We start from the raw sequence: 21,546 nt of genomic DNA on the forward strand, positions 1-21,546 counted from the left end.
GGTGAAGGGATTAGCAAATGGTGCCCGGTCCCTGGGGTGGGATATTATGCATCTGTGAACAGAAGTGAGACACTGATACACTGAGGGGACTCAGGGGCCACCACTGGGATGAGGCTTGGAAATGTGGCTTCCACCGAAAGAAGTGAGACACAAATGTTCGCATACCGCGTGATTCCTTTTATATGAAATATCCAAAACGGACAAATCCATAGAGACAGAAAGCAGATCTGTGGTTTCCAGAGGATGGGGAAGGAATGAGGAGTGATTACTTAATGGGTATGAGCTGTTGTTCTGGAGGGATGAAATGTTCTGAAACTGGAGAAGCAGAGGTTGCACAACGTCGTGAATCCAGCAAATGCCGCCGAAGTATATGCTTCAAGATGGCTGTTAAGTGAATTTCACTCCATAAAAGGTGTGTTTTAGAGGGTTATGCCCATGAGCGAGCCTACCTATACATGTGCAGTGTCACATTACCGAGACGATTCTGTTTAGAGCAAAGCCACCTACCTCCCACGTCCCTTTCCAGCCTGTCTTCTTAGCCACCTGCCTCCCACATCCTTCTCCAGCTTTGTCTCCTTGCATGCAGCCCTCTCAGGGCTTTTGAGGCCTAGAGGCCAAGGGTTCTGGGAGGTCCCACTTTGCACCCTCTCCCGAGAGCTTTGAGGGGCACCTGCCGCCTCTAGCTGTGCCTTCTCTGTGCCCTTCAACTCTGGAGTGAGGTCAGATCTTGGCTCTGGGGCCACCACCAGCTGTTTCAGGCTTGCAAAGTTCTGTCCGACAAAATACAGCTCCGCTTCCCTGTCGGGGGAAGCATTGGCCCCAACAGGCCTTCTTCACCAACGGGGACAGCAGTCCCTTGAGTGGAGCCCTGGACTCAGGGAGCTCTGGTCAGTGAAACTCTCAGCGAGGGGCTAAGGGTATGGGGACCTTCATATGTGGGACAGGCTCCTCGCTGGGGATGCTGCCACCAGGCCTGTGAGGCAGCCAGCCAAGTTCCACTTGCTGCAGCTGGGGCTGCTCTGGACTGCCAATCCAGGCACCTCCCCACTCTCCACCCTCCTTTCCATCCTCAGGTTTGCATTTCTTGGGTCTGGCACTTCAACTGCAAAGTACAAGTCCTGGGCTATCTCCTCCTGCTCTGCTGAAGGCCATGTTGATGCTTGGAAGGTAGGGTCAGCCCAGTCCCTTGCTCCACACACCCAACTACACTGATGGAGCGACCGTCTACACAGGGATCCTATGGTGGGGAGTGAGCCTTGCCGGCCTGATGCATGGCAGTGGTTCCTGCTCCAATAAGACCAAGAATAATTAATAACTGTGACTAAGTTAGAAGCTTTGGCTGCATCTGAATTCACCAGCGTTTCCAGCTCCTGAGGCCATATGCGGTGTCACCTCACTCCTGGCAGACAGACTCCCACTCGGAGGACGATTTTTCATAGCCAGGGTCGCTCTGTGGACCTTGGATGGACCAACGTGCTTTCCATGTCCAACTTTGTCAAGATCCGGGGAAGATTCTCCAGCAAGTCTCTTGGAAACATGTGCATGTGGCCCCAGGCGACATGAGGGGTGCAGTCTGCCTGCGTTATGCAATGCTCAGGCCAGTTTTCCCTGAGAGAGGAATGCTGCCGATCCTCTGCGGTAACCCACAAAACTCCACGGAGATGCTTGGAAGGAAAAGCATCGCGTCCTCCAGATGTTTTGAAATGTTCAAGTATTTAAAAGGGAAATGGAATTTCTGTTTATCCTTTTAAGTGACAATTATTCATTGCGTCTTCCTGGCCACAGCTCATTCAGCACTACTGCAGATCCGGCCAGACCCCCAGGAGCCCCGGCCCCTGCACAGCCAAGGCCAAGAAGCTCCCATCGTGGAGGGGGGCGCATTCCGGACCTGTGAGGCCCGGGGTTCGTTTTTATGCCTCCTTAAAGGGATGAGCCAGAGAAGAAAGTCTTCGCAAAGCCTTTGCCCCAGGAGGGGCGGGGCTGCACAGGGCGCCTGTGGAGGCCGTGGCCGGGCAGGTGGGGAGGCTCACACACAGGCCAGAGGCTTCCCTGGAAACTGACGCCCTAGGGCAGGTCCAGCTCCTGGATGGTCGCAGGTGAAGAAATGCCAGGCCCAAGGGTCCTGGGAGAGAGAGGGGAACAGCGCCCAGGAAGAGGTGCAGGTTCCCAGGGACTGCAAGGGCCGCCGCCACCCTCCCACACCCCACGAGTGTGGGGATCTTGGGACTCGCTGCATCACCAGTCAGCCCAGGGCAGGCTGCTGACCCTCCCTTGGCCTCAGTTTCCTCATCTGTAAAATGGAAAAAGAAGCATGTCCACCTCACCAGTGGTCACAGTCACAGGTGCTGACGTGGAGAAGGATTGATGCGTCCTCCTGAGTGCTGCCTTGTCATGCTATAAACCAGGAGGCCTGGCTCTCTGCCTCCCGGGAAGGTCTGTTTCTAATCCTGTGCTGGGTCAGCGTGGCTCCATGGCCTCAGAGGCTGACACCGAGTGTGGTGTCCCTGGGTCACCGTGCTCCTTGGTTTGGTCCAGCAGGAGAAAGGGCAGCCTGCCAAGGAGAAGGCTGTGAGCTTGGCAGGGGAGAACTTAGGCGCTGTGCCTTTGGGAGGCTGGGATTTAGGTCACGGCTGGGAAGCTAAGTCCTGACTGCACTGGCCGGAACCAATGGGCTCCAGTAGCCGGATGCTCTGCCAAGTCAGGAGGTAATAACTGCCACGGCCTGGGAGAGAAGCTGGCACAGCCGTGGGCCCCTGCCCTGCGGTCTGGCCTCGCAGGTCCCCAGGCCGTGTACAGACACTGTGCAGCAGGGAAGCAGAGGCAGCCATGGGGAGCAACCCTGTTCCTCAGTGCTACATGCCTACTCTCCCTGAGCTGATGTCTGGAAGACAGTAAAGGAGACCTGAGGCAGTGCTGCCCCTCCTTCCGTCTGCCACCTCCTCAGGGCTGGCCCAGGCCCTGCAGAGCAGGTGGTGGTGGCTGCTGGTGGTAAAGCCCGTCCATCCAGAGCCTCGCTCTGCTCCCAAACCACCCACCTCCCGCTGCACATGTGGCAGCTTCAGGAGCCTGGCGGGGCTAAGAGGAGATGACAGACCCCAGCAAGGACAGGCTCAGCTTCTTGGGGACCGAGTCATTGCCTGTTGCTTCTCCTGGGGGCCTCGACTGTCCGAGTGTGTTCAGGCACACAGTGCCCTGTCCGTTTCCCAGGCACTTGGGCCAAGGCTGGACAGGGAGGTGTCATGTGGGACGAAAGCCCAGGCTGTGCAGTGCTGGTCACCGGGAGTGACCATGGGTGAAGTCGCGCTGTGAGTGACTGCCTGTTATCACTGACCACGCAGGGCCATCCTGGGTGACCCGCTGTGCCACAAGCAACTGGTTCACATTGGAGCCCCCCTCTGGAGCCCTGGGCAACCCGCTGCCAGTGGGCCTTTCTCCTGAGGCCCCTGGAGTCCCGGAGCATCCCGTGAGTCCATCTGCCATACCTGTGATTGCCATGTGGGCCCAGCGCCCTCCAGTGGAAAAGCTGCATTCAGTTCTGCCCGAGGATCCCAGGCCTACGACACTGTCCTCAGGCTGCCAGGGAGCAGGGGGCTGTGGGGATCTGCGTTCTTGCCAGGCCTGGGAGCAGCAGCCAAAAAGTGGACTTACGTGGACAAAATGTTGGGCCAGGGAGGAGCCCTCAGCTCTGGACGGATGTCTCTGGTGCTTTTATGCCACGTGCATTTCTGCAGATTTGATGCCCGGCAGCCAGCACTGGGCTGTGGCCATGGTGGTGAGGCAGCCTTGGGTCTGCACGAGGCTCGGAGGCCTCCAGGAACCTCCCAGGAATGTGACTGTGCCTGGAGAGAAGCGCCATCTGCACGGCGCAGTCCAGATGCTTCTCTCCTACAAGCCCATCATCAAACACACAGCTGCCCAGACTTCAGCAGGATTTGTGCACAAGAAACGCAAAGGCACAGTCCATCGGGCGAGGCAGAGGTGGAAGGAGCACCGGGGTGGGAGTGGAGGAGCATGGGGCGGGGGCGCAGGAGCACCGAGGCGGGGGCGCAGGAGCACCGAGGCGGGGGCGCAGGAGCACTGAGGCGGGGGCGCAGGAGCACTGAGGCTGAGCTGTCTCTAGTGATCTCTCAAGCCTCAGTGCAGTGGCCACAGGGCAAGGTGCCTCCTGGTGTGTCCTCGCCTCCAAACGAGGCTGCTCCACCTCCCAGGTCAGAGTCCTGGGGGGTTGTGTTGACCCTGAGCCCCCACGAGCATCCAATCCAGCAGAGCCGGAAGGACCCAAGAACCTGCATTCCTCATGGCTCCCATCATGCTTCCGGTCCAGGAGCCACCATCCAGACGACACTCCCATTCATCCCCTGGCCACGGAAGCTGAAGCCTTGGTTTCCCCACCTGTAAAGTGGGAGTATCAACATCACCCACATCAAAGGGCCTGGATTAGATGCAGTGATGCCCGTGGACTTTAGCAGCCCTGGCCCTCCAGGGGCCCTCCCAGGGAGCTGAGGCCCGGGTGGTCCTGGCGGCCGCTCCTTCTCCAGGCCGAAGACAGGAAGGTCTCTTGGGCTGACCTCAGGCAAGAGGCGGGGTGGGTCACGGCCTCCAGGGCCAGGCTGGGGCCTCCACAGAAAGCCCGTGGGTGGTGAGAGGGAGCCGGCTGGGGTGACTGAGGGTCGCTGGGTGAAGCAGGGGTAGATGAGGGAGGGACCCGGGGTTCTTGTGTTCACGTGTGTATTTGCCCCGTGTTTCTGCTGACATGCCACATGTGTGCAACCAACAGGCTTGGCGAGCCATCCCCACCACCCAGACCGAGACGCCAGACGTGACTGGCACCCCAGGGTTCCCTCCCGGCCCCCAGAGGTAACCCCAATGCTGGTTTACCACAGAGGACTCATTCTGCCTGTTTTAGGGTTTTGAGTAAATGAAACCCAACAGCGTGCAGTCTTTTTGCCTGGCTTCCCTTTAACCACGTCTGAGAGGCTCACTTTGCAGTTGCTTTTGTGGCTCCTGGACAGTTTCCCTTGTGTGGACACAACTCAGTGAGAGCACCCCTTCTTCCATTTGTAGACTTTCCAAATAGTCCAGGCGAGAGAAGCTCAGGTCTTGAGTTCAGGGAGGGGCAATGCACAAGCAGACGCCGAGTGGAAGGGAGTACACCCCTCCATTGGCGGGGAGGCCCTCGGGCTGTTGGGGATGAGCGCCCCTCAGACGGCACCTGCGGGTGACAGGGTGTGACATTCTGCTGTTTCTCGGAAGTAACTCGCAAGCAGCATGGGGGTTCCTAGTGTGTTTCACAGACTCTCACCAAATGTTAGGGTTCACTCCTTGTCCTACAGCTTAAACACACCAAAAGTGAGAAAATTACGAGATAACATTTCCCTCAGAGACCCATATTCTGTGTTAAAGAATTCTTCCTTCTACCTAAATCCATCTCTTTACGGTCAGATGTCATTGGTTGTGGTATTTTGTCCATTTTCGGCTTTGTTTAGGTTTTTTTGACATGCAATTAAATGCCCATATTTAAGACGTACGGTTTGATAAGTTTTGACATTCTGCTGCACCCACAGAGCCATGACCACAATCGAGACCATGGACATCCCCTCCCCTAGGCTGGCCCCTGCCCCGTCCCTCCACCCTCCTGCTCCTCTGACAACACTGACCTTTCTGTCACTGTAGATTAATTCATTTCTGTCCTGGGTAACACAGCGTGTATACTCTTATTGCCTGACATTGTCTCACAGTGTAATTATTTTGAGATTCATCCAACAATTCATCCTTTCAATGCTGGGGAGCACTAGTTGCATGGGTGTATCATAATTGGTTCATCCACTGACCCCTGGAGGACGTTCAGGTTGTTTTGGATTTTGGTGATTACAGGCAAGGTTGTTGTGAACGTTCACGACACAGTCTTTCTGTGGACGTTCCCAGAACAGACATGTCTGGGTCATATGGTGACTCTGTGTAGCTTTTTAAGAAATGGCCGAACCGTTCCCTGTGGTTCTTGTGTTATGATCCTGCCAACATGCTGCGCGCTCCAGTTGCCCCACATCCTCGCCAGCCCTTGGCAGGGCCACTTTTGAACATGTTAGCCATGCTGGTGGGTTTGTAGGCACCTCTTATACTGGTCTTCGTTTGCACTTCCCTAAGGACTAAATGGTTGTCAGCATCGTCTTGCGTGCTTCTGTCTGTTAATATAGCTTCTTTGGTGAAATATCCGTTCAAATATTTTGCCTACTTTTTAATTGAATTGTTTTGTCTCATTATTGTGTTGAAAGGCTTCTTGACATGTTTTAGAAAGAAGTCCTTTTTGAACATGGTTTGCAAATAATTTCTCCAGCTTGGCAGCTTGCCTCTTTATAGTGTCTCTTAAAGGGCAGAAGTTTTAAATTAATAAAATTTAGCTTATTGGTTTTTTCATGTAGTTTGAATTTTTGTGTTCTATTTAAAAAACCTTTCCCAAACTAAAGGTCACCATGATTTTATCTTATCTTCTTCCTACAAGTTTTACTGTTTTAGTTCACACATTTAGATTTATGACCTATTACAATTTTTTTTTTTGAGATGGAGTCTCACTCTGTCAGCCACACTGGAGTGCAGTGGCGTGGTCTTGGCTCTCTGTAACCTCCACTTCCCAGGTTCAATCAATTTTCATGCCTCAGTCTCCTGAGTAGCTGGGATTACAAGCACGTGCCACCATGCCCAGAAAATTTTTGTATTTTTAATAGAAACAGAGTTTCACCATGTTGCCCAGGCTGGTCTTGAACTCCTGACCTCAAATGATCCACCTGCCTCAGCTTCCCAAAGTGCTGGGATTACAGGTGTGAGCCACTGCATCCAGCCCAAAGTTAATTGTTGTATGTGGTGTGAGGTAAGGGTTTTGAGGATTTGTAATTGTTTTATTTTTTTGCTTATGGGTGTCCAAATGACCCAGCATTCCTTGTGGAAAAGGTTATTCTCTCCCTGTTGAATTGCCTCAGCACATTTATCAAAAGTCAATTGGCCATAAATGAGTAGTGGCCATAGATGAGTAGGCCTGGGTGTTGTTCTGTCTCATTGACCTATTTATCTATTATAATGATTATATTGACTGTCTTGATTAAAATCAAGTAATATAAATTCTTCAACTCTGTTCTTTTTTATGCTTGCTTTGGTTACTCCAAGTCCTGTGCATTTCTGTATAAACCTTAGAATTAGCTTACCAATTTCTACAAAAATCCTGCTGGGATTCTGATTGGGATTGTGTTGATTCTGGAGATCAATTTGGGGAGAGTTGGCATCTTCCATGAACATGCTATGGCTCCATTTATTTAGGCCTTTTTTCATTCCTCTCATTGATGTTTCTCAGTTCTCAGTATATAGGACTTGTAAATCTTTTGTCAAGTTTATTTCTAAGTCCTCAGTAATTTTAGCTTTGCATTTTGAGCTAATTATAGCTTCACAAAAAGTTGCAGAATAGTACAGAGAGGTCCCACATTCCATTCCTCAGCTTCCTACAATGCAGCGCTTTGCAGAGCTACAACAAATTCTTAAAACCAGGAAACTGATACGGGCACCACGCAAGTCACTGGACAATGGAGCTCATTTGGACATCCTAGGTTTCCGTGTGTTCGTTTTATTCTGGGTACGACTCCGTGTGGAGATTCTGCGATGTGTGGCCGCATATGTGGATTTCTGTAACCACAACCACATTCCAGATGCATGACCGTCCATCCCCACAGGTGTGAGGTGTGCCCCGCGGGGCCCTTCTCTAACCCACAGCACCTGCCGGCGTCACTCATCCTTTCAAGAGTGTTATGGGAACGGAGTGCGGAATGCGGCCTTTGGGATGGAGTTTTCTCCCAGAGTCTGTTTCTCTCCATTGCTGAGCACGTTGTGTGGTGTGGAGGCACCACGATGCATCGGACACGCACCTGTTGACAGATGCTGGGGCTGTTCCCAGGTTTTCGCTGTTCCAAATAAAGCTGCTATGATCGTTTGTGTGACTATACATTTTAATTTCTCTGCGATAAATGCCCAGGAGTACAATCGCTGGGTCATAATGGCAGGTATGTGTTTGACTTTTTATGAAACTACCAGACACACAGGATGGATGGAGATGAGTCGGATGCATGGGCAAGGGTGTGGGGCCAAAATTAGAAGAAGGGGTCTTGTAATTTTCCTTTTAAAAATCACTTTCAAATAAAGGAAATAGACCCACACATACATGGTAAATTACTTTTCAACCAAGGTGCCAAGACAACTCAATGGGAAAAGAAAGACTGTGTGTGCTGTGGGCTAATTGGCTACGGTGAATCGAACTGCCCTCCAAACAGTGGACTCTGGGCAAGTGCTCGAGGCCTGCCTTTCAGTGGTGATCCTCACCACGCCATCTGGGCCCCACTGCTGGGCTCCACGCATACACACTGGAAAACCAGACCTGAGCGTGTCGCTGCGGAGATGTGCTGTGAGCCACCCTGATGGGGTCACACGGGAACTCCGCCAGCACCTCTAACGGGCCCCACTTGGTAGGTGCCCCAGTTATGGTCTCCAGAATCCAGCCAGGAGGGAATGTAGTCTGAAGAGAAGCAAGTTCTAAACGGGCTCTGGGAAGGGGCTGTCCTTGCACCCGGAGTGAGGATGCGGTATTGGCCCCGTGGGGAGCTGACCGGCTACGGGGAAATATTTTTGAGGAAATCCTGGCCTTCTTCCCTTCCATTCCCGCTGGCTCAAAGGAGCCAAGGCATTCCTCCCTCTTCTGGGCAAGTTCTCCATTTTGCCTCCGACATTACAAGCCACTTCAGACCCTTCCTCCCAGCACAGCCCGAGGGGGGGGAAACAGTTTCCTGGCTAGTGGCGAGAGGGCCTGGGCTGGCCGCCTTCCTGAGGCCTCAGCCTCGCTGGGATGGGGCTTGGTCCCTGCGGCTGCGGCAGTGACTCGGCCCCCGGCGCCCTTCAGCTCCTCAGGGAGAGGTGGAAAACAGCTCTGGAAAGCCACTGGGAGGGGCGACTGCAGAGGTTAGGGGCCCCTGGCCCTGACCGCTGCTTCTCCAGCAAGCCTGGCCCCCTTGTGCTATTAACCAAGAAATGCTTGGCCTGTTTGCTTCCCGCTGTGAAGCGCTGGCCCTGGTGGAAGCCAGGACAAACAGAGCCCGGGGTAGCTGCTGTGGGGCTGAGCTGGGCTGAGCCAAGTCCTGATTCTACCAACCCTGGCTTTTGTGGGGTTTCAAATTGTCCTCTTAAATATCTCCCAGAAAGCAAAAATTCTTCCTCTTTAATGAGGAAAGGGATTGGTAGAAGGGGTCTCCTGACATCTCCCTGGAAGGGCCAAACTGGCAGCCACTGGCAACACCACTCGGGTTACCCACGGCAACCATTGTTTTGGGGTAAACTGTATACGTGCCCTTAGAGTGGGAGTTTTCCTGCCGGGAATGCATTTTCATTTTTACACCGTACTTTTCTCTGCTCCCAGCCCACCAGCCACCGGCAAAATATACCTCCCAGATTAGGGTGCTTTAAAAGAGAAATAAACAGCCCTGTGCCTCCAGGGGCCATGCTTGGGCCTAGTGTCAGCTAAAAAATAGCAGCTTTATGAATTGTGATCACAGACAATCCTTGTGCCATGTGAAATGGACGCAGTCACACTGGGTATCATTTTAAAATCTAGAGTTGTTTAGCACTGAGTTGATGAAAAGACGGCAGGATTCCATTAAGTTCAAAGTTCTCTAGCATTGGACAGAAAAGCCATCTACACGTAACCGATTTTCATCAAGTTCAGAGGCTCAAAGATGGAGGTGGAAAAGACAGACCTCAATGAAGAGCCGGAGAAACTCAGGAGTCAGTTGAGTGATCAGCCCAGGTGAGTGTGGCTGCTTGGAGTCTCTGGGTGAGCAAGTAACTGCCAGCGGCTTCTTCTTACTCAAGGCCCGGATAGAGCCCATTCATCCAGGCAACATCCATGAGTGTTGATAGAACATTCATCCAAGTTCTAAATGGGCTCTGGGAAGGGGCCGTCCTTGCGCCCAGAGTGAGGATGCGGTATTGGCCCCGTGGGGAGCTGACCGGCTATGGGGAAATATTTTTGAGGAAATCCTGGCCTTCTTCCCTTCCATTCCCACTGGCTCAAAGGAGCCAAGGCATTCCTCCCTCTTCCAGGCAAGTCCTCCACTTTGCTTCCGACATTACAAGCCACTTCAGACCCTTCCTCCCAGCACAGCCCGAGGAGGGGGGATACTGTTTCCTGGCCAGTGGCGAGAGCTGCAATAGACAAACAGTTTCACACATGCAGAGCCGGCTAAACAGGAGACTAGAGTTTTATTGTTATCACATCAGCCTCCCTGAAAATGCAGAGGCCAGGGTCTCTCAAGGCTAGTTTAGGGGAAGAGAGTCGGGTGGGTAGGCAAGGGCGCTTGCTGCTGACTGGTTGGGGGTGCAGTCGTTGGGGTGTGGGAAATGGTCCTTGTGCCCCGAGTCACTTCTGGGTGGCACCAGGGAGGCTGACCGGTCCAGGTGGGGAAATCAGTTGTCAGACTTGCAAAAAACCTGAAAAGACATCTCAAAGGCCAGTCTTAGGTTCCACCGTAGTGACGTTATCTGCGGGAGTAGTTGGGAAGTTGCATATTTGTGAGCTCCAGAATAAAGGGGGGTAATCCTTTGTGTCTCCATTTTAGCAGAATTCAGGCTCCTCTCGTCCTCGTAGCCTAGTGGTCTCTCAATAGCTTTACAAAGGCTGTTGAGTTTTGCGGAAGGGTTATTATCATTTAAGCTATAAACTAAATGTCTCCCAAAGTTAGCTTGGCCCAAGCCCAGGAATAATTAAGGGCAGTTTGAAGGCTAAAGGCAAGATGGGAGTTGGTTACCTTGGGTATCTTTCACTGCCATAATTTTTCCACTGTTATAATTTTTGCAAAGGTGGGTTCATGCCCGTGGCATCCCCGGTCCGAGGCTACAGGACTCTCCTCCCAGGGATCCAAGTGACTATGCAGTGACCGTGGTCACGCCACAGCCACCAGCCAGAGTGCAGTCCACATCGTGGCCACGTATGGCTCCTACAATCTCAAGCTTGCCGAGAAGGCAGCCGTAAACCCGCACAGGTTAGAGTCCTTTCCCTTGGTTATGGTAACAATCGTTAGCACTGGGGTCTTTCCGAATCCAGATGCAGCCACGACCTCTTCTCATAGACAGCTGCGGCTGAGACGAACATCTCAGTAGCGTTGTAAACCAAAAGGCGTCTGAGATAAGGCTCAGTCAATTTAGGAAGTTTAGTTTGCCAAAGTTCAGGACGCACCTGTGACACAGCCTCCGGAGGTCCTGACAACATGCCTGAGGTGGTCGGTGCAGAGTTTGGTTTTACATATTTTAGGGAGACATGAGACATCAACATACATCGGATGAACGCTGGTTCGGTCCGGAAAGGCGGGACAGCTGGAAGCAGGGAGGAGGCTTCCAGGTCGTAGGTAGATAAGAGACAAACGGTTGCACTCCTCTGAGTTTCTGACTAGCCTTTTACGGAACGCACAATTTACAGGAACGGTCACTCGTGCCTGAGTCTGGCTCAGTGAAACAAGAGGGCAGAGGAAGCGATCAGCTGCGTGCGTTTGTCTCACGGGAGCAGTGGGGCGACTTTGAGTTCTGTCTGTCCTTTGTCCACAAGGAATTTCTTTGTGGGCAAATCGTGAGGCAGGCTTGTAGCTTTTTAAAATCTTTGTAGTTCCCTTACTCAGGAATAGAATGGGAGGCAGGTTTGCCTGGCGCACTTCCCAGCTGGACTTTCTCTTAGGCTCAGCGATCTGGGGTCCCGAGAATGATTTTCCTTTCACAAGATGAACATGCAGCTCAAAGGGGGAGTGGGACATGGTTGCGGCCTCAACTGAACGCCTCTTTGGACCCAATAATTAAAAGGACTTGCTCCTCAGATAAAAGTGCTTTTCTTTTCTCAATAGTGAGTCTATGAGGTTCCTATCTGCTGCTTTAACAAATTACCACAAACCTAGTGGCTTCCAACAGCTCAAATGTATTATCTTACAGTCCTGGAGGGGAAAGTGGGAAAAGGGCCTCAGGGTGCTGAAGGCAGGGCTGGCAGGAGCCTGGTGGAGAAGCCACTGCTTTCTTTTCTCAGCCTCCAGAGATGGCAGCGGCCTTGGCCCACGGCCCATCTTCAAACCCAGCATCTTCAAATTGCTCTCTCTTTGACCCGCCCACCTGCCTCTAAGGAGCCCAGACCTTACGCTGGGTCCAGCAGCCTCTCCATCCTCCCTAAACTCCAGGAGCACCCACCGAATAATCCAAGGCTATCTCCCGACTTGGGATTCCTAACCTAGTTCCCCCTGCAAGGTTGCCCTGTTCGAGGGTCCTGGGGGTTCAGCCTCCGACGTCTTTGGGAGGGGCCCTTGCTGTGCCCACCACTGTGAGTCGCTCCCTTCCACAGTGGGAGTCGCTCCCTTCCACACGTCCACCGTGAACTTTCCATTCCAGAAACACTGCACCAGCTGTAGCTTCTCTCAACACACAGCTCTTTCCTGTCTCCAGGTTTTGCTCAAACTTCCCACTGCCCAGCACGTCCTTCCAAACAGCCTTCTCTCACTCTCAATCCCTATGGAAAACTCAGCTTGGGCCTCATGCCCAGGAAGCCTCCTGGCCCCAGGAGGCTCAGGCCCTGCCGTGCACACCACAGCACCTGCGGCCTCCCTGGGAACCCGGCCACCCCCACCCCAGGCCCACGTTTCCTCAGCCAGCTCCTCCCACGATCCCTTCCAAGCTGGCATTCCAGACCCGCCAGGTGCCTTTCACCCTGTTGTAAACTCCGGGAGGGCAGAATTCAGGTCGGACTCATCTCTGTGGCCTCAGTGGAACTTGCTTAGCTCAGGGTCAGGGACAACAGCGTCCGGCTTCTTCTCACTCCTTCAGGTCCCGGCCCTTTGCAGATAGGCTTGGCTGCCTGACACGTTCCAGCCAAGGGCTGCAGCTGGCCCCTTCCCCCCGCCCCGGTGATGCCAGAAGCCACATGTTCCGGAGTGTGGAGCTGCAAGATGCAGGCAACCCAGAGCCAGAAGGGGACCACCCGATGGGGAGGACAGAGACCACCCGATGGGGAGGACGCAGACCACCCAACGGGGAACACGGGGATCACCCAACTGGGAAGATGGGGGCCACCTGGATGGGGGGGACGGGGACCACGTTGATGGGGAGGACAGAGACCACGTGGGTGGGAAAGATGGGGACCACGTGGGTGGGAAAGATGGGGACCATGTGGATGGGGAGGACGGTACACTCAGCCTGGTTCACACCTTTTGCAATAAGCAGCCGCCTCCTCCTGGGCTTTTGGCTGAAGGGGGACCTGCTCCAGGTTCTTAGCCGTGAAATGGGCACAGACCCGTTTCTCACCCCTGACAGGGAGGCTGTCCAGCCCTGGAGACGTTGTCACTCAGGCTCCCAGTGACCTCCTGTGCTCTGTGTATCCTGGGCCAGGGCACGGACCTCTCTGGGCCCAGCGCCATCTCAGGCTCACAGGGCTGGTGACAATACTCCTCAGGAGGTGCTGGGAGGGCCAAAGGGGTCATCCCAGGTGCTTCTAAGTCAAACACGATTCAGCGTGAAAAACGCTGGCCTGGGCCGTCAAGAAACCGGGCGCCAGGCAGGATGAAAGCAGGTGCCGCTGGCCTCATCTGAGCCAGAGCCTCCTGTCTGTCATGTGCGTGGGCTCTGACGCAGGGGGACCAGGATGCCCGGGTGGCAGCCATGATCAGGGGAGGCATTCGGGCCACCTCAGGGGCCCCAAGAGGCTGCCTGCCTGGCCCTGCCCATGTGGCCAAAGTCCACCCCAGGGGCAGGGGCTGCGCCTCGGCCTCAGATGCACCGTCAGCCGCATCTGGGTCCTCTTACTACTGAAGAGGGGAAGGAAGAGTGTGCAGCAGGGGCCTGGGCCGTTTCCCGGGAAGCGAAGAGCAGGAGGCCAGAGCCAGGTGGGCTCCCCTAGCCCCTGCGGTGCTGCCGCCAAGCCCCCCACCCCCAGATGAGCCAGCCTGCAGCACACACTGGCGGGGTGGATGCCAGCCGAGTATTCCCAGGGGAAGCACTTTCCCTGTGCCACCCAGACAGAAGATGCAGGTGCTGGTTTCCTGTGGGGCTCTGCATGAGGATGGGCGTTCAAGACCCTGATCTCCTCTGGGACTCCATGTGTGAGGCTGGGCAGTCGAGACCCCGATCTCCTCTGGGACTCCATGTGTGAGGCTGGGCAGTCGAGACCCCGATCTCCTCTGGGACTCCATGTGTGAGGCTGGGCAGTCGAGACCCTGATCTCCTCTGGGACTCCATGTGTGAGGCTGGGCAGTCGAGACCCTGATCTCCTCTGGGACTCCATGTGTGAGGCTGGGCAGTCGAGACCCTGATCTCCTCTGGGACTCCATGTGTGAGGCTGGGCAGTCGAGACCCTGATCTCCTCTGGGACTCCATGTGTGAGGCTGGGCAGTCGAGACCCTGATCTCCTCTGGGACTCCATGTGTGAGGCTGGGCAGTCGAGACCCTGATCTCCTCTGGGACTCCATGTGTGAGGCTGGGCGTTCGAGACCCTGGTCTCTGGGACTCCATGTGTGAGGCTGAGCGTTCGAGACCCTGATCTCCTCTGGGACTCCGTGTGTGAGGCTCAGCGTTCGAGACCCTGATCTCCTCTGGGACTCCATGTGTGAGGCTGAGCGTTCGAGACCCTGGTCTCTGGGACTCCATGTGTGAGGCTGGGCAGTCGAGACCCTGGTCTCTGGGACTCCATGTGTGAGGCTGAGCGTTCGAGACCCTGATCTCCTCTGGGACTCCATGTGTGAGGCTGGGCAGTCGAGACCCTGGTCTCTGGGACTCCATGTGTGAGGCTGGGCATTCGAGACCCTGGTCTCCTCTAGGACTCCATGTGTGAGGCTGGGCGTTCGAGACCCTGGTCTCTGGGACTCCATGTGTGAGGCTGAGCGTTCGAGACCCTGATCTCCTCTGGGACTCCGTGTGTGAGGCTCAGCGTTCGAGACCCTGATCTCCTCTGGGACTCCATGTGTGAGGCTGAGCGTTCGAGACCCTGGTCTCTGGGACTCCATGTGTGAGGCTGGGCGTTCGAGACCCTGGTCTCTGGGACTCCATGTGTGAGGCTGGGCGTTCGAGACCCTGGTCTCCTCTGGGACTCCATGTGTGAGGCTGAGCGTTCGAGACCCTGGTCTCTGGGACTCCGTGTGTGAGGCCGGGCATTCGAGACCCTGGTCTCTGGGACTCCATGTGTTAGGCTGAGCATTCGAGACCCTGGTCTCCTCTAGGACTCCATGTGTGAGGCTGGGCGTTCGAGACCCTGGTCTCTGGGACTCCACGTGTGAGGCTGAGCATTCGAGACCCTGATCTCTGGGACTCCATGTGTGAGGCTGGGCATTCGAGACCCTGGTCTCTGAGACTCCGTGTGTGAGGCTGGGCATTCGAGACCCTGGTCTCATCTAGGACTCCATGTGTGAGGCTGGGCATTCGAGACCCTGGTCTCTGGGACTCCATGTGTGAGGCTGAGCGTTCGAGACCCTGGTCTCTGGGACTCTGTGTGTGAGGCTGGGCGTCTGAGACCCAGGAACGAGCTGGGAACACGAGCTGTTGACGTCGTTTCCCAGGCTGGGCTACTGCTGTTTCTCTGCCTGTCAGATGGAGACACAGCTCCAGCCTCACAGGTGGCCTTCAGCATAGCACGCCAGGCACCCTGGGTGCCGCCCCCACTCTCCCCACCCAGAAGGCAGCTGCGCAGGGTCCCTGGCCTGGAGGACCTGCCTGGACCTGCCCAGCGCCCTGGATGAGGTCTGCCCTGGGCCTCCGCATGTCACCTGTCCTCTGAGCAGTTCCTGCCACTGCTTTCCTCTCACCGCCTTCCTCTCCCCTTAGCACTTTACCTCCAAATGGGCTGTCCTTGCCGGCGGCTGACTCATTGCTCCTCCGGGGCAGGGAAGTTTGCAATGAGCTGAAGTCCTGTGGAGCCCAGAGCCGGAGGCTCACCCCCAGATTTAGTTAATTAAAAAGTAGGAGCTTGTGAAGGTCACAGGGGCCAACGTGAAGAGCTGCCAAAGGCCAATCATGGTGGCATGAGCAACAAAACGCACAGAGGCTGTGCTGATTGCAAACCACAGAATCCACTACTGTCGTGACTGACCTGCACTTTTCACAAACCACAGAATACAACAGACGCATATGAGTTCTGCTGCTGTCGCCACTGGCCGGGTCAACACGCAGCCCGGGAGGAGGGACCCACTGCTCTTCCTTGCAGGAGAACCTCGATGAATAAATGCCTGAGGAAACGGGGAAACAGAAAATCACCACGAGGCAAAGTCCACGGAACTGATTGCCACTGACAAGACCCCAATGGATGCCAAAATCAGAGAAGTTCCAGGAGAATCAGGATTTGGTCTCCCAGTGTCTCCAGGACGATTATCCACTACAGAGGAAGGATGGCGATTTGACCAGGAGACTCAGCAGACACCACCTGGACCTGTAGTTGGACACATCAGCTCAGGAGCCACTGAGAGACAGCCTTACCTCCACAGGATGCTTGCCAAATGGGCTGGACTTCATACAGTCCTGAGAACATGAGACAGCAACATCCATGCCCAGCCCCCAGTACAAGGATGGCCAGAGCTGACGCGGGCACAGGCGACCAGGGGACCGGGTGTCTGGATGCAGTGAGGGAGGATGAGGGAGACGGCAGGGTGCGGTGGGAACCCCTGGGCCAGCGGGCTCCAGGTAGCGGAGGCAGCCTGTTGGTGATCGGTCAGCCAGTTACTGTGCCCTTTACCTTGAGGATGGGACACAGGTCCTCTGACGTCTCCTTGGACTCCCTGATGCCTCTGAGAAAGGCACAGCGCCCCAGTGCCCGCCGGAGGTGAGGTGGGAGCCAGGTGGGAGCAGTCAGTGCCCCTCACGAGCACTGCGGATGGCCGGCGGCCATGGCTGTCTAAGGCCCGCTTGGTGGATGCTGAGCCCTGCCCTCAGGGAGCGCTGGCCCCTCGGGTCCCTGGGGCCTGACAGTCCCACTGAGGCTCGGCTCCATTTCTGCAAATGGCTGCCTCCCACAGGAGGGCTGGGGGAGAGCTCCGGGCCAGGGTCAGACAGCAGCGTTGGCTCCTGTCAACAAAGAGTCAAACTCTGTAAAATGTGGGGAGATTCATTCTGAGCCCAAGACAAGTGACCATGGGCCATGACCCAGCCCTCAGGAGGGCCTGAGGACATGTGTCCAGGGTGGTCAGAGAGTAGAATGAGACTTCAGGCAATACATTTAAGAAATATGCTGGTTCGGCTCAGAAAGGCAGGGCAATGCAAAGCAGTCAGGAGAGCAGAACTCTCAGGTTATAGGAAGATTTAAAAACTTTCCGGTGGACAGTTGGTTACATTTATCTAAAGACCTGGGATCAATAATAGAAAGGAATGCCTGAGTTCAGATCCAGGATCCTGGAAACCCAGGTTCTTATTTGTGGAGGAGGCCTTCAGGTAGCAGCTTCAGAGGGCTATGAAATGTTTCTCATCAGACTTCAGGTCTGTGTGGACGTTAATGCTGGAAAGGTAGAACGAGGCATGTCTGACCCCCGTTCCCATCATGGCTGGAAACCGCCTCTCGGGTTACATTTTAAGAGGGCTCTGGTGAGGACGAGGTCCACTCAGATGGTTGGGAACCTTAGTGTTTTATTTTTGGCTTACGCTCTGTTGGTGGGTGATGACGAGTGTCAGGCATGGCCCCTTGCAACGTGAGGGAAGGCGGCAGGGCCTGTGGCCAGGGCTGGTGGGAGCCCTACCAGACGTTCCATGGAAACACCTGGCAGAGGAGGCTCTCAGCAAATGCCCGCAGTCCCTGCACCCGGCTGGCACATCTCCACGAGCGCGCCTCCTCCACACACCCATTGTGGGCGGGTTTGGTCATCACTGACGGGCTGCTCTGCCTCTCCTCTCCTCTGGCTCGGGACCTTCAGCATCCCGACAGGAAGGAATGCGGTACAAGTGCATCCCAAGACGCACGCTGCAGGTCACCCCAAGGCCTCACAGACCCCGGTCGCCCCAGGATGGATCCCTCCCCAGGTTGTGACCTTGCTCCCCTCCTGCTAGAAACCTTCTCCAGACACAAGCCCCTCAGGTGGCAGGGCTCATCTTGTCCTGGAGGCTGCCTTCCCCTCCCCTGATGCTCCAGACCCCTCCAGGTCACCTGGAGATGGATGCAGAGAAGCTGCCCAGCTCCCCATGTCCAGGGTCATCTCACTGCCGGGACCCCCTCCAGTGGGCTTGTACCCCCCTGCCACCCCATTCTGATCCCGGCTCTGCTGAGGCCATCCTGCTGCCTGCCAGGACCAGGTGCCAGGGCAGGTTGCTGCTGGATGGGCTTCCTTGCTGGGTTACCTGCTCCGATGGGGAGAAAGGTCCTCCTTACACTGCACTGACAATGGCCTTGGAAATGTTCCCCTTGCGGCCCTGTAGGTGTGTGATGGGCCCTCCAGGTGTGATGGGCCCTCCAGGTGTGTGCTGGACCCTCCAGGTGTGTGTCAGGCTCTCCAGTTGTGTGTGGGCCGTTCCGGGTTTCATGGGCCCTCGGATGTGTGATGAGGCCTCTTCCCGGGAACAGCAGGCAGGTTACTTTGTGCCCTCTCCCAGGCCACACCACATGGCTTGTGGTCCACTGAAACCATCAGGTCTTCTCCCAGCACTTTAAGAGGCCGAGACAGGCGGATCACGAGGTCAGGAGATAGAGACCATCCTGGCTAACATGGAGAAACCCCGTCTCTACTAAAACTACAAAAAACTAGTCAGGCGTGATGGTGGGCCCCTGTAGTCCCAGCTACTCAGGAGGCTGAGGCAGGAGAATGGCGTGAACCCTGGAGGCAGAGATTGCAGTGAGCCGAGACTGCGCCACTGCACTCAGCCTGGGCGACAGAGCGAGAATCTGTCTAGAAGAAAGAAAAGAAAGAAAAGAAAAGAAAAAGAAAGAAAGAAAGAAAGAAAGAAAGAAAGAAAGAAAGAAAGAAAGAAACCATCAAGTCTTCATCTGAGCTACTCCCAAGTCAAGGCCCTTAATACTGTGCTCTAGTAAACGAAAATGTAGCTCATTTTGTTCTTCCCTTGGGAGGCGTCGAATCGTCAGTCTGTTTCTCTACATATTGACCCTTTTGTTCAGATTGTGACAAGATCCGGCCATTGCCAGTCTTATCCAGGCCATGTGACGGGAGGTCAGCCAGGGGAACCACCTTGAGGTCAGTGCATGTTTAGAGTCCAGTGCACTGTGGCCTGGAGTGCAGGGCAGTAAACCCACCGCTGCCCGTTCACCGTGATTTAGGGTCCAGTTCCCTGCACTGTGGCCTGGAGTGCAGGGCAGTAAACCCACCGCTGCCCGTTCACCGTGATTTAGGGTCCAGTTCCCTGCACTGTGGCCTGGAGTGCAGGGCAGTAAACCCACCGCTGCCCGTTCACCAGGATTTAGGGTCCAGTTCCCTGCACTGTGGCCTCGAGTGCAGGGCAGTAAACCCACCGCTGCCCGTTCACCAGGATTTAGGGTCCAGTTCACTGCACTGTGGCCTCGAGTGCAGGGCAGTAAACCCACCGCTGCCCGTTCACCAGGATTTAGGGTCCAGTTCACTGCACTGTGGGCTGGAGTGCAGGGCAGTAAACCCACCGCTGCCCGTTCACCGTGATTTAGGGTCCAGTTCACTGCACTGTGGCCTGGAGTGCAGGGCAGTAAACCCACCGCTGCCCGTTCACCGTGATTTAGGGTCCAGCTCACTGCACTGTGGGCTGGAGTGCAGGGCAGTAAACCCACCGCTGACCGTTCACCGTGAGTGAATGCCGCGTTTAGAACGCTAACCGCATTTGGCGTTCATTGCTGACACATTTTTATTGCTATTGCATGAGGTATCAGTGCACAGCGGGTTTGGATTGGTGATGGCTTTATTTGCGCCCCGCTGTGTCAAGCTCCCCAGCAGAGACCCTCACCTAGCACTGTACTCCCCACCGGCCAATTGGACCAACGTCACGTGGAGGCAGAACTTGATGAAAGCTCATCTTGAGAAGCACACGCACCCCTCTAACTCACGTAACAGGACCTACGTGGCATGTGGTTGGAACAGCGTTTCCCAGGACCCTCGGGGGGACCAGTCCCCCTCTGTGGTGGGGCATCCTGGGAACTGAAGGGTGTCCTGCAGGCTCTGCACGCGGCACACAGGAATGCCAGCCACACACACACTTGACACACAATGCTGGCGCAGGAGGACCCAGGCCAGGAGGCTGTGTGGGTGAGTCAGCTGGGTGAGGTAGTTACACGGGTCGGGTAGTCAGCCGGGTGAGGTGGTTACACGGGTCGGGGAGTCAGCCGGGTGAGGTAGTTACACGGGTCCGGGAGTCAGCCGGGTGAGGTGGTTACACGGGTCGGGGAGTCAGCCGGGTGAGGTAGTTACACAGGTTGGGTAGTCAGCTGGGTGAGGTGGTCAGATGGGTCAGGTCCTCAGCTGGGTGAGGTGGTCAGCTATGTCAGGTAGTAGCTAGGCCAGCACAAATATCCCAGTGTGCTGTGGGTGGCAGCTGTTGGTCCAGGGAGGACCCCAGGGTGAAAGGAGGGCACTGGGGTGGGAGCAGAACAGGGCCGCAGAGGACGGAGAGCCTGTCCCTGTGCCCTATGGCATCGTCAGGCCGCACTGGCTGTTGGCATCCAGGCCGTTGGGTCTCCTGGGTCCTCCCCTCCACCCTGGAACAGTAGAGGAGTCCGAAGCCTGGTCTGACTGCTTGCTGGCCGAGGAGGAAACCTGTGCCCGGCAGCTCTCTGAGGGTCTCACAGTTGGGGAACAGCAAAGCCACAGCAGAGCTGGGGCTCCTGGCTGCCCTTTGGAGCCCCACAGGGGCGATAGGAGAGGAAGGCCTGGCACCCTTGGGGCCGACCGGCAGGTGCGTGGGCCGAAGGCACCTGTGGTAACTGCTGGGGCTGTCTCTTCCCTCTCTCTGGCTGTGGCCAGCACTGCAGGCCAAGATGCTCTGGGAGAGAGGGGCCAGCCACAGACCCGGGGGCTGTTGTCAGCCTGGTAGCAGTACAGAAGGTGAGGTGGAGCGGGAAGCCTGAAGATTGCTGAAGGGGCCTTTGGCCCTGGAAAAGGCACATCAGAGCTCCGTGCTTGGAGGAAACACTGTATATAAAATTTGGTCCCTCAATGCTGCTGGAATCTTCCACACCGTGGCTCCAGGACAAGCGTGGGGGCAGGTTACTTATGGGGAAGGGGGTTGGGGGAGGCTGGAGCAACTGGGAGTAAAATACGGGCTGCTGCCGGGGCAGGAGGGTGGACCAACCTCAAAGGGCCCAAAAGACCCAGAACCCGCTCCAGATGGGCAGGGCGGCCAGGAGTAGGTCACTGCTGCCGTCTGCTGTCGGAAGCAGGAGTTTCATTCTGCCCACGTGGCCTCCAAGTTCCAGCAGAAGACAGCTCCTCAGGAAGCAGGGAGCTCAGGGCCTGATGGGCCCATTAGGCCTTTTTATTTACCTGAAATGATGGCCCAAGGCTGGGTGAGGCTTCACAGATGTGAGAAGCAGCTGGCATCACAGTGGGTGGAGCG

At 55.6% G+C, this 21,546-nt stretch overlaps 1 protein-coding gene across 1 annotated transcript in view; it reads right to left on the bottom strand.

Annotated features, from left to right (window-relative positions):
- Nucleotides 1-156: 156 nt before the first annotated feature.
- Nucleotides 157-21,546, bottom strand: part of C14H13orf46 (chromosome 14 C13orf46 homolog) — a 31,892-nt gene continuing 10,502 nt past the window's right edge. Inside the window, 1 exon segment of the mRNA XM_063595993.1 lies at nucleotides 157-21,473. The gene's annotated coding sequence lies outside the window, so the exon portion shown is untranslated.

This window comes from Pan paniscus, chromosome 14 (assembly GCF_029289425.2).
Source record: "Pan paniscus chromosome 14, NHGRI_mPanPan1-v2.0_pri, whole genome shotgun sequence".
NCBI classification, from domain to species: Eukaryota; Metazoa; Chordata; class Mammalia; order Primates; family Hominidae; genus Pan; species Pan paniscus.